The sequence below is a fragment of the Homalodisca vitripennis genome, chromosome 5, assembly GCF_021130785.1.
Source record: "Homalodisca vitripennis isolate AUS2020 chromosome 5, UT_GWSS_2.1, whole genome shotgun sequence".
Taxonomy (NCBI): domain Eukaryota; kingdom Metazoa; phylum Arthropoda; class Insecta; order Hemiptera; family Cicadellidae; genus Homalodisca; species Homalodisca vitripennis.
The window spans coordinates 118,618,928-118,632,501 of record NC_060211.1 but is presented as its reverse complement, the minus strand read 5'-3'; positions in this window follow the sequence as shown (position 1 = coordinate 118,632,501).

The following is a 13,574-nucleotide window of genomic DNA, read 5'->3' as shown; positions in this document are numbered from 1 at the left end:
TAGTTGAGTAACAAAACTAACATTATGCCCCCAACGCTAATTTAACTAAACTAACCTAAACTTAAATAATCAAGTGATGCCGCGCGGCCTGCCGTAATCGGGATTCTCGAGAAAGATAAGATAACAGCGACAACAATACCGATCGCAATACCTGGAAATGCTTGTTGATTGATGGAATGTTAGTTCCTCAATCTGACAGCGAAAATACATTAATTTATTCTTATGATAAAAACACTCACTCAGTTATTTCATCTGAAAAATTTAGTATAATAGGCCTAATGAAATAAGCCCAAAGTAATTAATTTATGTCTGTTCATAATAAATAAATAACAGTTGTATAATCTACTTTGATTTAATTTCTTAAAACTAGTAAAATATATTTTACATGAACAAGAGTAAGCGTGCATGCTGGGGCAGGTTTTCAGCATTTTGCAGCAATATATAAAAAAAATGCAAAACTCAGTTATATATAAATGTATTTTTATGAAACTTGGGTACATGTATTCCAACTAACATGGGGAACATAAAATTGGCACATAAAACTCATAAAACAAAAATAAATAAATACTTTTTGTATCTTAAAAAAATGTGGTTTTTTTTTGTTTTTTTTATTTTTGCTTATACATATATATATAAATATTTTTTTTATTTATGGTCAAAATGTATATACACCAATTTGTAGCACGTATCTTGCCCTAAATAATAAAGCAAAAAGTGTCCCATTATATTAATATTTAAGGAAGGTGTTAATTTTTTAGTAAAAATACTGCAGTAACATAAAAATAGTGCTTGGCACTGAGGGGAATGGCCTGTCACAAATGACTGGCACTGGCTGCACGACCTCCGCCACATCGCGTGGCACTCAAAGGGTTATTATTTATCTAGCATAATAAATACACTGAATTTGGAAGGAGGCATATCGGAGCTAGTACAAAATAGTTATAATGATAGTTTAGCAGTGAAGGTGCTCCGATAAATATATAAAGTAGACACGAGGAATTATTTTGTACAGTTTAAACAACAATAACTATAAGTAAATTTTTATTAGTTGAGTCTATTCATTCAATGTTTAAAAACATTAGATTGTATAAGTTTTAAATGAAGTAAAGAAACAAATTTAGAATACAATCCACGTGGCTTGGTGTAAATAAAATGTTTTAAGGGGTTTAAAGTTAGTTGACAAATTAAGAATATACATTTAAGTTTTAAGAGATACATTTTTGATATTATAACTATCATAAGTGGCTTCGGATATTATAGTCTATAGTTTTCATGAGACTTTTGACTTTGTTACATGAAAGTGGTCATTTAGTTTTATAATATGTAAAGTACTTTTAAGCTAAGTGAAGATGCAGGGTAAAAATATTTAAACTTAAATATTTAACATTTTCCAATGCCATTATACTGCACATAAGATTGCTGAGTATGTAGCAGATTAATTATCTGAAATAATGAACTATAGGTAAATAATTTAAAAAAACAATAATAGTGTTTACAAGGTTAAACCAACTCTAAACTAAAATCTGATATTTAATTCTGTACCAGGAAATGCTACATAATTTATCCTCTGAACTTAGAGATGAATTAATATATGATGAAACTCAAAGGATGATTTAACCTCATCCCACGTGGAAGTTTATTAAACAACCTTTGATATAGTAATGAAAGTATGGCGCGTAATTAATATTACCAATGCGATGACTACAAGCTAGGTGGTTTATACACTTACCATCATATTTTAAAATTAAACTTGGTTATTTTTTAAAAAGGTGTACTCTAAACTACCTATCACGAATAAAATTCAATACTCAAAAATGTTTACATCCCCCTGGCATACAAAAGAACATTTTTTCATCCTTTTGAGTAATCAGGCTTGAATGACGCTTAGCCAAATTCCATAGTTTGACATGCACCTACATTTAACTTAACTTGTATACATCAAAATAAAGGTTTATACAAAATTAAAGTTACGCATAGTGTTTCTCGAAATATCTTGCCACACGATACACTCATATTTTTGTTCATTGAGTTAAGTATCTGAGTATTGTTTAAATAATAAAAGTTAATGTAAGCTAGGAAGGTTGCTAAATCGTAAGAGCGTGCTAAGTCAGATCTTTGAACATACTTGTAACATTGAATTACACAGTAATATATAATTCTTTTTACTGAATGAATATTGTACATGTCATATTATGTAACGTGTTAATCTCAATTCATTTTTGAGATATAGTACGCACACTCAAATGTTAGCAATACAGGAGACTAGTGATTCTGTGCTTGAGTTTTAAATTGTAACTGTATATTTGAGATAGTATGGATATCATAAAACAATTGTAGCCGGCCTCAAGGAACCTTTAGAATATATCACCATCCAAAGTAGGTTTATTGAGAATATTCCATTGAATCCGCCTATGACCAGTCAATACTTTAAAAGTGGGACCCTTATGCAATCAACATCTAACCAATGTAACTGTACAACCTACTTCACTACCGATTTCACGAAGGAAAAGCCGAGATAACAGATATAAAATCTATCAAGATAAATTGTTAAATCAAAGTCACAAAATCTTTTCGAGATGTCAAAGTTATACCTTTAAATATTTAATAACGAGAAGGTTACAGAATTTTGTAATACATTTGCCCTAGTTCAATCACTTAATAAATAAAGAAATCCCAGATAGTTTATCACTGAACGACAGTTCACGAAATATCCACAAAATCATGTTTCCTTAAAAATATATTCAACATAACAAACTTTAAACCAAGAATTACATAACGAGTTCAAATACATCGATTTACTTCAATACAATAAAATAACTTTTGAAAAGTACGAAGTCTTATAAAACATAAAAAGTTTGTTCTAAACAACAACAAGGAACTCCAATTATTAAGCCGAGCAATGTTTGTAAACAATAAGCAAAGTTTACGAGTAAATTATTTCTTATCGGTAGTGCTTCGCCATTGTACTATGTTTAATTCACCTTAACATTAGAGATTGGTTTATTAATTACAAACTATAGTAATAGTTTTAAATACTGTAAACCATAAAACCTTTCTTTTTTAAGATGTTCGTCTGACATGGTGACTTTGGAGGAAAATATTCTCATTATGGTATGATTTCATGAAAGTTTGCCTACGGATTCCGAATACAGCGATTTTGCCATAAGGCAAATGTGTACTTCGTTGAAATCATCACTCCTACGTTCTTATAAGTTTGTACCTTCATACAATAATTAATAAAAACGTTTTCAAAAATCATCCTTTCCATTCGGCATGCTATTTTCCTTAGAAGGCTTGGCGCTGCCTTTATGTAAAGAGGAAAAAGTGCAGTTCGGAAAATTAGCTACAACACCATATTATGAAGAACTTGAAATTACTGGTATTAATTGATATGGCAAAGTGAGACCAATTCAGGAGTTTGAAAGCAAAAAAAAAAAAAAACCATTTGAGCTCATTGTTAATATTAAAGTTTAGTTGTAATGTATTTGACTTTTTCTGGGCCTAAATTGTTTTTTATACAGGGTTTAAATTAAGTGTTCATATGCCTGGATAGATTCCGAACGGATTGATATATCGATGAAAAATATTCACCAAAACCACTTCAAAAAAACTTTTTTGGGATTTTTTTCAAGGATAAAAATATTCCACTCCTTTCTCAATGGGGTGAAGAGGGGGATCATTTTAAATGCTCAAATTTCAACCTCTATCTTATGTTATGTCATATGAAAAGTGAATTCAAAAGTAAGTTTTAATATACGTAGATATTTAACACACACAACACTCACACACACACAACACAATCCTCACTTAACACAATTATTAGACTTTATAATGAGCACTCAAACTCTTTAGATGTATTTAATTCCTCTTACAGAGATTTTAAGGTTAAAATACTCCTGATTATCAATTAATAGTTAAAACAAATTGTTATTGTTGTTGTTATTTATATAGTAAATATTTATTGGTGTTTATATTATATATATATATATATATTTTTTTAACTGAATCAAATTTTATAATTGTTATATCGTTATATATATTTTTTGTTAACTAGTTTTAGTACATGTTTAATTGATTACTTTTGGACAGTAGTTTATTGATTCTCGGTTGTTATTTATTTAATTTATTTAAATTATTTTATTCATCTTGTTGTTAAGTTATTTATCGGTGCTTCGGTAGTGTTGTCAACTTTCAACTTTCAAATGCTCTTTTTTGTGTATAGTTGATATTTAGTGTAGTTGAGCTGTTGTTTTGGATTAAATTGTGTGTGTTTTTGTTGTTGTTTAAAGTTATCCAATTATATTCATATAAAATAATATTAATGTCACAGTGTAATTGGCTTCGGCTGTATTGTAACATTATAAAATATAAATATAAATATTTGTTCGTTTCTATGCCTGTTCGGACAAACCTTTCCAAACACCTTTTGACTCAGACGATACGGCCCCTTCTTAAAACTGGTATGTGTTCAAGAGAAACAATAGTGTCCTTAGACCATGTCTGATAGGTATAATAACCGATAATTTGTATTGAAATCATTAAATCTATTTTTACATTATTCCCTTAATCCTAGCGACCTTCATTTTCAGAGCTTTCCTTTGGTGTCAGTTAAGTATAAATGACTATTAATGACAAAAATTATAGCTATTTATAACAGTTTGATCAAGAGAAATGACATAAATTATTATTTATTATTTAACAACTCAAAGGGCTGACTTGTCTAAACAAAATGCAATAGCATCCTCCCAGGCCTTTGACCTGCATTGCCTGAACGGATGTCCCTAGCATTGCTAAAGTACCTATAATAGACACTCATGTTTATGTGTTGAGTTGGATTAGCAAGTCAGGAATTAATATAGTTAACTATATATCGTCAAAAGCTATTTTGTTTCAAATTTGAACTAATGACCAAAATTCCGCTAAAGTGATATAAAGTTCACACTGCATTTAATAAACATACTTAATTTTTATCAAGAGTTATTTATGTCTAATAAAATTTACATATACCTCCTCATCTTCAAATTTTATAGATTTTTAAGTCAACCAGAAAAATATATTCTAAGCCTAAGGTACTCTAGAAGATGGAGTATTTTAAATAACCCCCTAATTTTCCTATTAAACTATACCATACATGTTCTATAGCGTAGTTCTATGTTGAGCACATAACGCCAAGTTCTGCGTTTGGCCGTTTGTAAAGATTACTAGTACTATATTTGGACTAAAAAAATGAATACTTAATTAAGTTATATCATAAAAATAGTTGTGATAAGTGAAGAGTAACACTAATGAAGATTGTTTGATACTTCTAGCCCTGTTGTATTTTTACGTACTAAACGACGTACCAAAATACAATTATATAACCAGCTAAAATTACTCCAAATCTAAAATGGGATATTACATAATTGGATTGACCATAACATGTGTTTTATCCAATAAAACAAAAATGACGAGACGAGGGTATCATTGGCAATGCTAATTGGTGGCATACGGAACTCGGCATTCATATTTGATCAAACCATTGGACGTGATATCGGTAACATTTGGTGTCCCTATCATATACTGATCCGATATCCTTGTATAGATAGTTAATGTGATCAATTTATTAATCGGCTGTCAGTATTAATTACTATATTGCAATGAAAAAAGATTTCAGATAAAATAAACCTTTACAAGATTGTTTCTAAGTACAACTTCATTGGGAAGGTAAAACAGACTGCAATAGGATTTGGTTAAATAAATATTACTTATTTGCTTGGTGTGATTTTTTTCATAAATTTTGCTTTTTTTACAAGTGTGGGAAGTAATTCGCTTTTAAAAATTAAAGTTTAACCTATGAAGGCATTAGATAAATGTTTAAAATGTATTAAGAAAACTTAAAACAATCACAGGGAAGTTTCTTTATAGTTTTAATCTGTCTAAACAAATCACATTAGTACGAAAACAAATGTTTTGACAAATAGAATTCGAGCGAGGCGGAAACAGTGATTCATTGCCAAAGTTTCTCATTTTCACAGAACGCTTTAAATAATATCTATATTTGTATATCTCTCAAATTGTATGGAGCCAACGTATTTATAACCTGTACATTTAATCTTTTAAAACATTTAATTTTTTTCTAGTTTCATTAGTTCATAACCTTAGATGAATCTATTATAGTGCAAAACACGGTAAAAAACAAAACAATAATTAAAGACAGTCTGATTTTTCTAAAAAAAAATATTAGGCTGGGAATAAGTTTCTATTTTAACAGAATTTCTGTCTTAAAAAGATCTTTTAAATTATGTATAAAATTATATATTTTTGGATATATAAAACTTAGTACTCGAACACAAATCCTAAGGATGCCTCCTGAATTTGAAATGAAAACAAATATATTAAAATTATTTCATTCGAGCAGATTTTTTGGGAATACTGGTTTTCCATTCCTTAAATCTACGATGGTTAGTTTTATCACGTTTGAAATCGATTTATGACAACAATACCCCATAGATAACAACATTACGATCTACTCCCATAGTTTTCTTATAACGATTATACTACAATATGCATATATCCTAAGAGGTATATAAATGATTTACATATAAAACAATTTAAAAAAAACATAGAATAAAAGGACATCTCAATTGCCGGGTGATTACGCTAAGACTACTCCTTTACTTTTTAAATATATTTGTAAATGTTTTAATATAATCTTTGTCTAGTATACTGTATACTTTATGAGTACTGAAAAGATCTTATAACGAGTTTTAGTTCTTTTTTGAGTAACTATAACAATATATTCAAGACCAAGGAATGCTTTATATATAGATATTGTATTCATATGGCTTTCAGCAATAATGATGTGGGGCTACAACTAAGTTGGCAGACAGTGCATTTGTGTCTGCCGTACTGGTTATAGTTCCCTATATTGAAGTTCGGTGGTCGGTTTTGTATCCAACCAATTATGTATAAAAAACCAGTGTCTAGTTAATTAGGCCATACAGCAAATCGGTAATATAGCAAGAAATGAATAAGACAAATAGAACGTGCTCTTCTTTTTGTACAGAGAAACTACAATTTGTGGGTAGTGATAATTTGTAGCTCCAAACACAGTATGCTCTCTTGGTCTTGAAGTTTATTTTTACCAAAGAACGTGATAGTTAAACGACAACTGAGTCAACGAGTGTCCTTCTCTTTCTGTTATATAACGAGGCTTGTAAGTATTATTTTAACTAGAAGGCTCGGCCAGTCTCGAAAATTCATTTTACATTTTTTGTATATATAGCACGTTTAAAAAACACTTTACATATGTTATAATATGCTTTCGATACTAACATTACATTTATTATACAAAATTCTTTATGTGTATATGGCAACATTGAAATACTCCAAATAAATTAATATTTTCCTAATAATGAGGGCAAATGGCTGACAACTTCACATTACTTGTTTTGAACGTCAAATAGGTAATATAAACAAAATACAGGCCTATTAATACTTACATAATTTATATTTATATTAGTTAAAAGGGTTTTTTTTTATAATTTGCGTTACAATATGTGCTGATTGAGTGTATACTATAATTTTGGACAGTGGTTTGCGAGTTATATTGTGTTTTGTATGTTTACGATAACTAATTTTAAGTATACTTAAGTATTTTAAGTATTATTTTGATTATTTTAAAAAGTTACTGATATAGTCTGATTAAATCAGTACGTGAAAATAAATATACTCAAAAATGAAATGAATAGAACATAAACTTTGATTTTAAAGTGTTGAAATAAAACGTTACCTTGTACGTTTCACATACCACCCACCTAATTAAGTGTATAGATGTTCTAGAAATACATCTCATGAGGAATTATAACACACGCGATATGAGATTGTTAGAACAAGAGCAAGTGTCATGCACTGCTATATTAGTAACCTTAAACTCTTTACTTCAACATGCACACGTAGTTTTTCTGCGAATAAAAAGTACTGTCTTCATTTTGATATAACATACAAAAGACTGCAGCACAATGTAAGGAATAATGAAATCGTTACAATAATATAACCAATAATAATAAACAAGGAATTGGACTCTTACGAAATCTTGTTAAGCCCGGAACAACGCCCGCTGTCGTAAATATATAGGTACAACTAACAAGCTTTGTTTTTGTGCTACGACTATAACTAAAACGAACAACCCATAATAAAACAAACTATCTTGAAAACTGACTTGAATTTTCTCATGCGCTTTATTCGTTTTACAATATTCTTTTGTAAACAAAACCGAATACATATTGTGTTTACTTTAATTTTATTTAAGTATACATTTTGATATATTTCCCTGGGTAAAATACTATCATTCCTGCAAAACTTTCAATGTCACAATAGCTCTCAATATTATTCATAGGCAAAGTTGTTTGCAGTGAAGTAATTAATATGAAGGCACAATCGTAGCCGAAGAGCCATCGACTATAGGTACAGAAAAGAACAATGGAAAATCATAGTTTGCTGAGTAGTTTGTAAAACTATCAGAATATCACAGTCAACATCATTGGTTTTTACTTTGTTGGGCTTGCTGGTTGACGGTTTTTATCGGCAATTGATAAAGGTAATTTCTTATTACATTTAGACAACGTATGCCATATATAATGTTGTTTTAAATTTATGCAGTAGGTTGATAATGTAAAGCTGAATAAATTTTTAGGCTGCGTCACATTTCAGTTATGCCTAATTTCCATTACAATAATACAAAGAATAAGTTGTACGGTTGAATACAGGGATTTTATCTACACTCAACCTGTGATTAAGTGAAAGTTTTTTGCTTAACAAAATTAGGTTTAGTAACAATATAAACATTAACTGCTTCGGTATAAAATTTATTAATTTCCTTGTATAAATTAGTGCATTTTTGTGGATTTTAATTTCAATCCTTTTGCCAGGAAAATAATCTTATCTAAGGCTCTTCGTGGCAGCAAGACATATGTCGTAAAATAATAAGATTATAAATTTAATGGGTTTCTGCGGGTCAAATAACCAATGTGTATTTTCAAAAATGGGAAGTTGTTGATTGGTTTTTGTTATTGAGGCAACAAAGCCCTTATAAAGTATATTTCATTTATTACTGCTATATCTCATACTAAACTTAAACAACGATTTGCTAGTACTTACAAATAATGTAGAATTATCCCTGAATCCAAGGACGGTAAAGTAGCATCCCTGTAGGGATTTAGGATATATTTGTGGAACGATACAAGAATTTAGTATTATTTTTTTATGTAGTGCTGTCACAGGTTTAAGATTCTTTAGTTATTATTACATCAGTCTTTATTTGAGAAGTATTCGCATTTTATGAATCAAAAATAGATGAATATGCATTTCTTGAATGAAGCTTATGTAGATTTATGTTGTTAAAATAACAAATATATGTACAAAATACCAGAGAAATATTTTCTTATAGTACGGATAATCAGCTAAATTTTCAACAACAAAATTATTATTATTAAAAACATCACAATTATTTGCTGTAAAATAAAACATTATAATAGTGTATTGGTTCCACTGTTTTGTTCTGGTTTTTTTAGTCACAATCTCGTCATTCATAAAAGTGAACACTGAAAGAACTTAGGTCCAGTGAGTTCAATAAACGATTGCTCGCAGCTATATTCGATTCAGAGTGTACAAGTGAAACTTCCGCGATTCTCTGAACTGTTACAACAGAACATACAGCCAATGTTTCTTTCATCTCTGAGTTTTAATTTAACGAGTACACCTAAAGCAAACAAACACAACAATGTGGCTTTTTAAGTTATATTAGATTTTTTTCTACCTATTTTGCTTCACATCCTGGGTATGCTTTCTCTCAAGTCACAGAGCTGCGATTAACAATGTTTCACTGTTCCACAGTATGTTACGCTAGAAATACTTTTATTAAGCTGTATACAGCTTGTGAGGTGAAGTTAAATATTCAAAGGCACGTTGATGCTAATATTAGCTAAGGTCCAGAGAATCAATACATCTTTAAAAAGGTGGAGGTGTAATACTCTATCCTTAAACCACAAATCTAACATATGATGTCAAGACCATGCAATACCAACACCTAGAAATGTACCTTTATATTTATAATACACAAAGTGATGTAAAAGCTAGAAAACTTTATTCCTGTAGAACAGGCTACTGAATAGTGTTCTCCAATATTGTTCGTCCAAAAATTCATGGATTTCTTCGAATCTGAGTAAATTTAACTACGTTCAATCCCTGCTATAAACGAAATTCCTAACGGTTATGAATTACGGAATCATATTCCGTGGTTCCACATAGATATTTTCCATGAGTTAAACAACATTGGCATTTAAAATGGTACAATAAGGTGAAAATATGAAATGATGATTGCGGTGTCGGCAAATTTTATTTTATGAAATTTCGATATTTACAGGCATTTTATAGAATAAATGTAAAGATTGAATTGTGTTTTTACTGTTGTAGCCAACAGTAACTATAAAAATGTTAATGATAAAGTTTATATAAGAAGGCTTCAGGATTAGGTTTTATTATTTAATAAATTATTTAAATATCTATATATTTGTCCTAAACTGTGCCGTAGCACACACGGCTGTCAAGCAACACAAACGGTGCAGCTGCTGTCTCGTTAAAATATCATTTTTTTAATAACAAGTCTTATAGTGAGAGTGCAAGAAAATGTTTAAGAAATAGTTATTGGCCTATTTAAAATTTTGATAAGCATATTTGAGATGATCATAGGTTACATTATTTCTATGTATTACACAATTTTTAAACTAAAAGAGATAGTATATTAATATTGGTAGAAACGCATTGTATCAACTAATTTAAATATACGAACACAGCTTTCAAAGCAATACAGATAATATGAAAATTTATAAGGGTAAGTATAATAACATAAAGTCTTTAGCATAAAACACTGTAGCCTTATATAAAAAATATAGCATTATCCAAAACATAAAATAGCACATTCTAACAGAGGTATAAAACAATATTTATTTGTTGCAGAAATACACGGGGTCTAATGATTATTAAAACCAATTAACGCTAATCCAGACTGATTAGGAATATATTTAATTAAAATTTGGTTATTTTGTGGTTTTAATATTAATACTATATGCTGTAAGAATCTAAGAATGATAACTTATTCGTTTAAAACATAGTACAAAAGTTACGAAAATATCATAAGTACAATAGCTTGACTAAAGCGATGAGTGTTCAGATAAATATCAGTACTAACAATAATATCTACTAATATTATTAAGGTATTATGATAAGAGATCCTTAATTATATAAGGAATTTATTTCCAGGAAACATTATACATTATTCTTCATATTTGATGACAATATTTTATACCTCATCGTGAGTGCCTTTGAACTGCTATAATCATCCTGCCACTTTTGTTGTAGAACTAAAAAAAAACTAACAGTGAAGGGGCTAGAATTCTGCCCTATAAAAATTTAGCACTCATATGCCATTAAGTTCGCAATTGACAGAATGTTAGGTGTGAAATCGGGTCCGCATGACTCGGCAAAAAAGCAGTAAAACAGCTCTAATGTACGATTCTAAAAATTCTTACCATGTGGGATCTCCAAAATATTACTTCATACCGCAGTGAGGAAGACTACAGACCCGGTAGAAGTACCTGAAAGGAAAGCACTTAGAACGAAAACACCCCAATCGTGTTCAACGTAGAAATCCTCACTGATAGAAATCCATGTAAAGGCGGACTAGAATCTTGGTTCAAAAGTGACGACCATATACAGGAATATCTTTAAGGAGACTAATTGAGTCAAAGTTTCCAAGTTATGCCCTTTTAAACCTAAAGAGTATATGTGACATTTTGTTACAGTTCAGAGGTAATCTGATCAAGCTCTGTAGTTTATGTCTTGCAACTCCCGTAATGCTCAGGTTTTTCAAATAAGACTTCTTCATACGCCTTGCTGAAGACAACAAATATTTCAATGGAACAAATTTTGTTGTCTAAGGAATTAAGTACAGAGTTAACAAATTAAAACATAGCTGTAGAAATGGAAATCGTGAAATCACGTTACTGTTGGCCTGAATAATTATTTCTCTGATTAAAATAAACCAAGTTATCGACTCTAGGACTTTAGGAACTAAGGATTGAACCGAGATGATCATAAAGTTTTCATACTTTCTATTGAATCTTATTCGGATTATGTTAATATCGAGATACCAATTTTGATATACCAATAACATAATATTTTCGAGTTTATTTTATAAAATATGTTAAAAACTTCTCTCGTTTTAAACGTTTTTAATACGTCTTCCAATTTAATGTAATAATTTATAAATAAAATACTTTTAAAAATGAAGATTAAAGTAAAAGTATTGAGGAAAGAAAACGCTAAGAAGCGACAAACGAAATATATTTTTACACTTACAGTAAAATCTTTTTGTTTCAACAGGCAAGAGAGGAATTGGATGAAATTGAAGACGAGATATTCCTAAGTGAAGAAAAGCGCTTTACGTTGAAAACCAATCTTAGATTTGATATCCGTGTTCGCACTCTAACCTCCACATGACGTGGATAAAGCGCTAATCTTACTAATACTCGAATATTATGTGTTGTACTAGTGTTAATAATTGCAAGACATCCGAACTGGTGTTTTAATTATTTACTTATATCATTTCTTAAATGTAACATTCATTTTTAATTGACAGTAAATATTCATCTGTAATATTGAATTTATTTGTAATTACAATGTAAGGAAAATATAAATTTAAATAATTATTGTTTATTATTCTTTATTGGATTCACATACTATATGTTTAGTAATTATAATCTATAACAATATTAAAACAACCTATACACATTTTTATAAAAACATAGAACTTTAGGGAACAATGAGCCTCATCAAGCCATCTTATACACATTATTATTTGTTCGATTACATTTTTATGGTCATTTAAGTAGTATGATAATCAAACTCTTATGGTAAAAAATATACCTGGAATTGGCGTAGTTTATATATTCGGGTTTCTTTTGAAATTATGAGATTTTCTTTTCTATTAACCTCAAGAGAATTTCGATGAATAGTGTAGTATACTAATCTTAAGGTCTCATAAAATCCCAAGGAGTGGTATTAAATCTGGTGTTAATATTTGGCACTAATCTAAAACTCAAATTTGGTACATAAAAAAAAGGAGTACTACTGTTATCGTAGTAAAATATACAATGCAATATATCCGTTCCTCAAACATTGGATAGAACTGTAAAATATAGAAATAAAAATAGTATTAAGCCCTAATTTAAAAATACAATGAACGTAGCTAATAACAAAGTTATTGCAAATTATACCTTGCTAAAACTTTGTCGCACTGTACTTTTATTTTGTAAGTTTTAAGGAAATTTAATAATTATAGATTTTTTTATTATTTCTTGACATTAAAACAAAATTAAAGCACGGTTATTAACTTACAGGTGTCATAGGTGACATGTTTACGCTCAGCTTGTGGCAAATCCACAATTACACCAATTACCTTATAAGACTATCTTTAAATCTGTAGTGCTTTAAAGATTTTATCGATGTATTTCTTTAATTGATATATCAATAGTTTT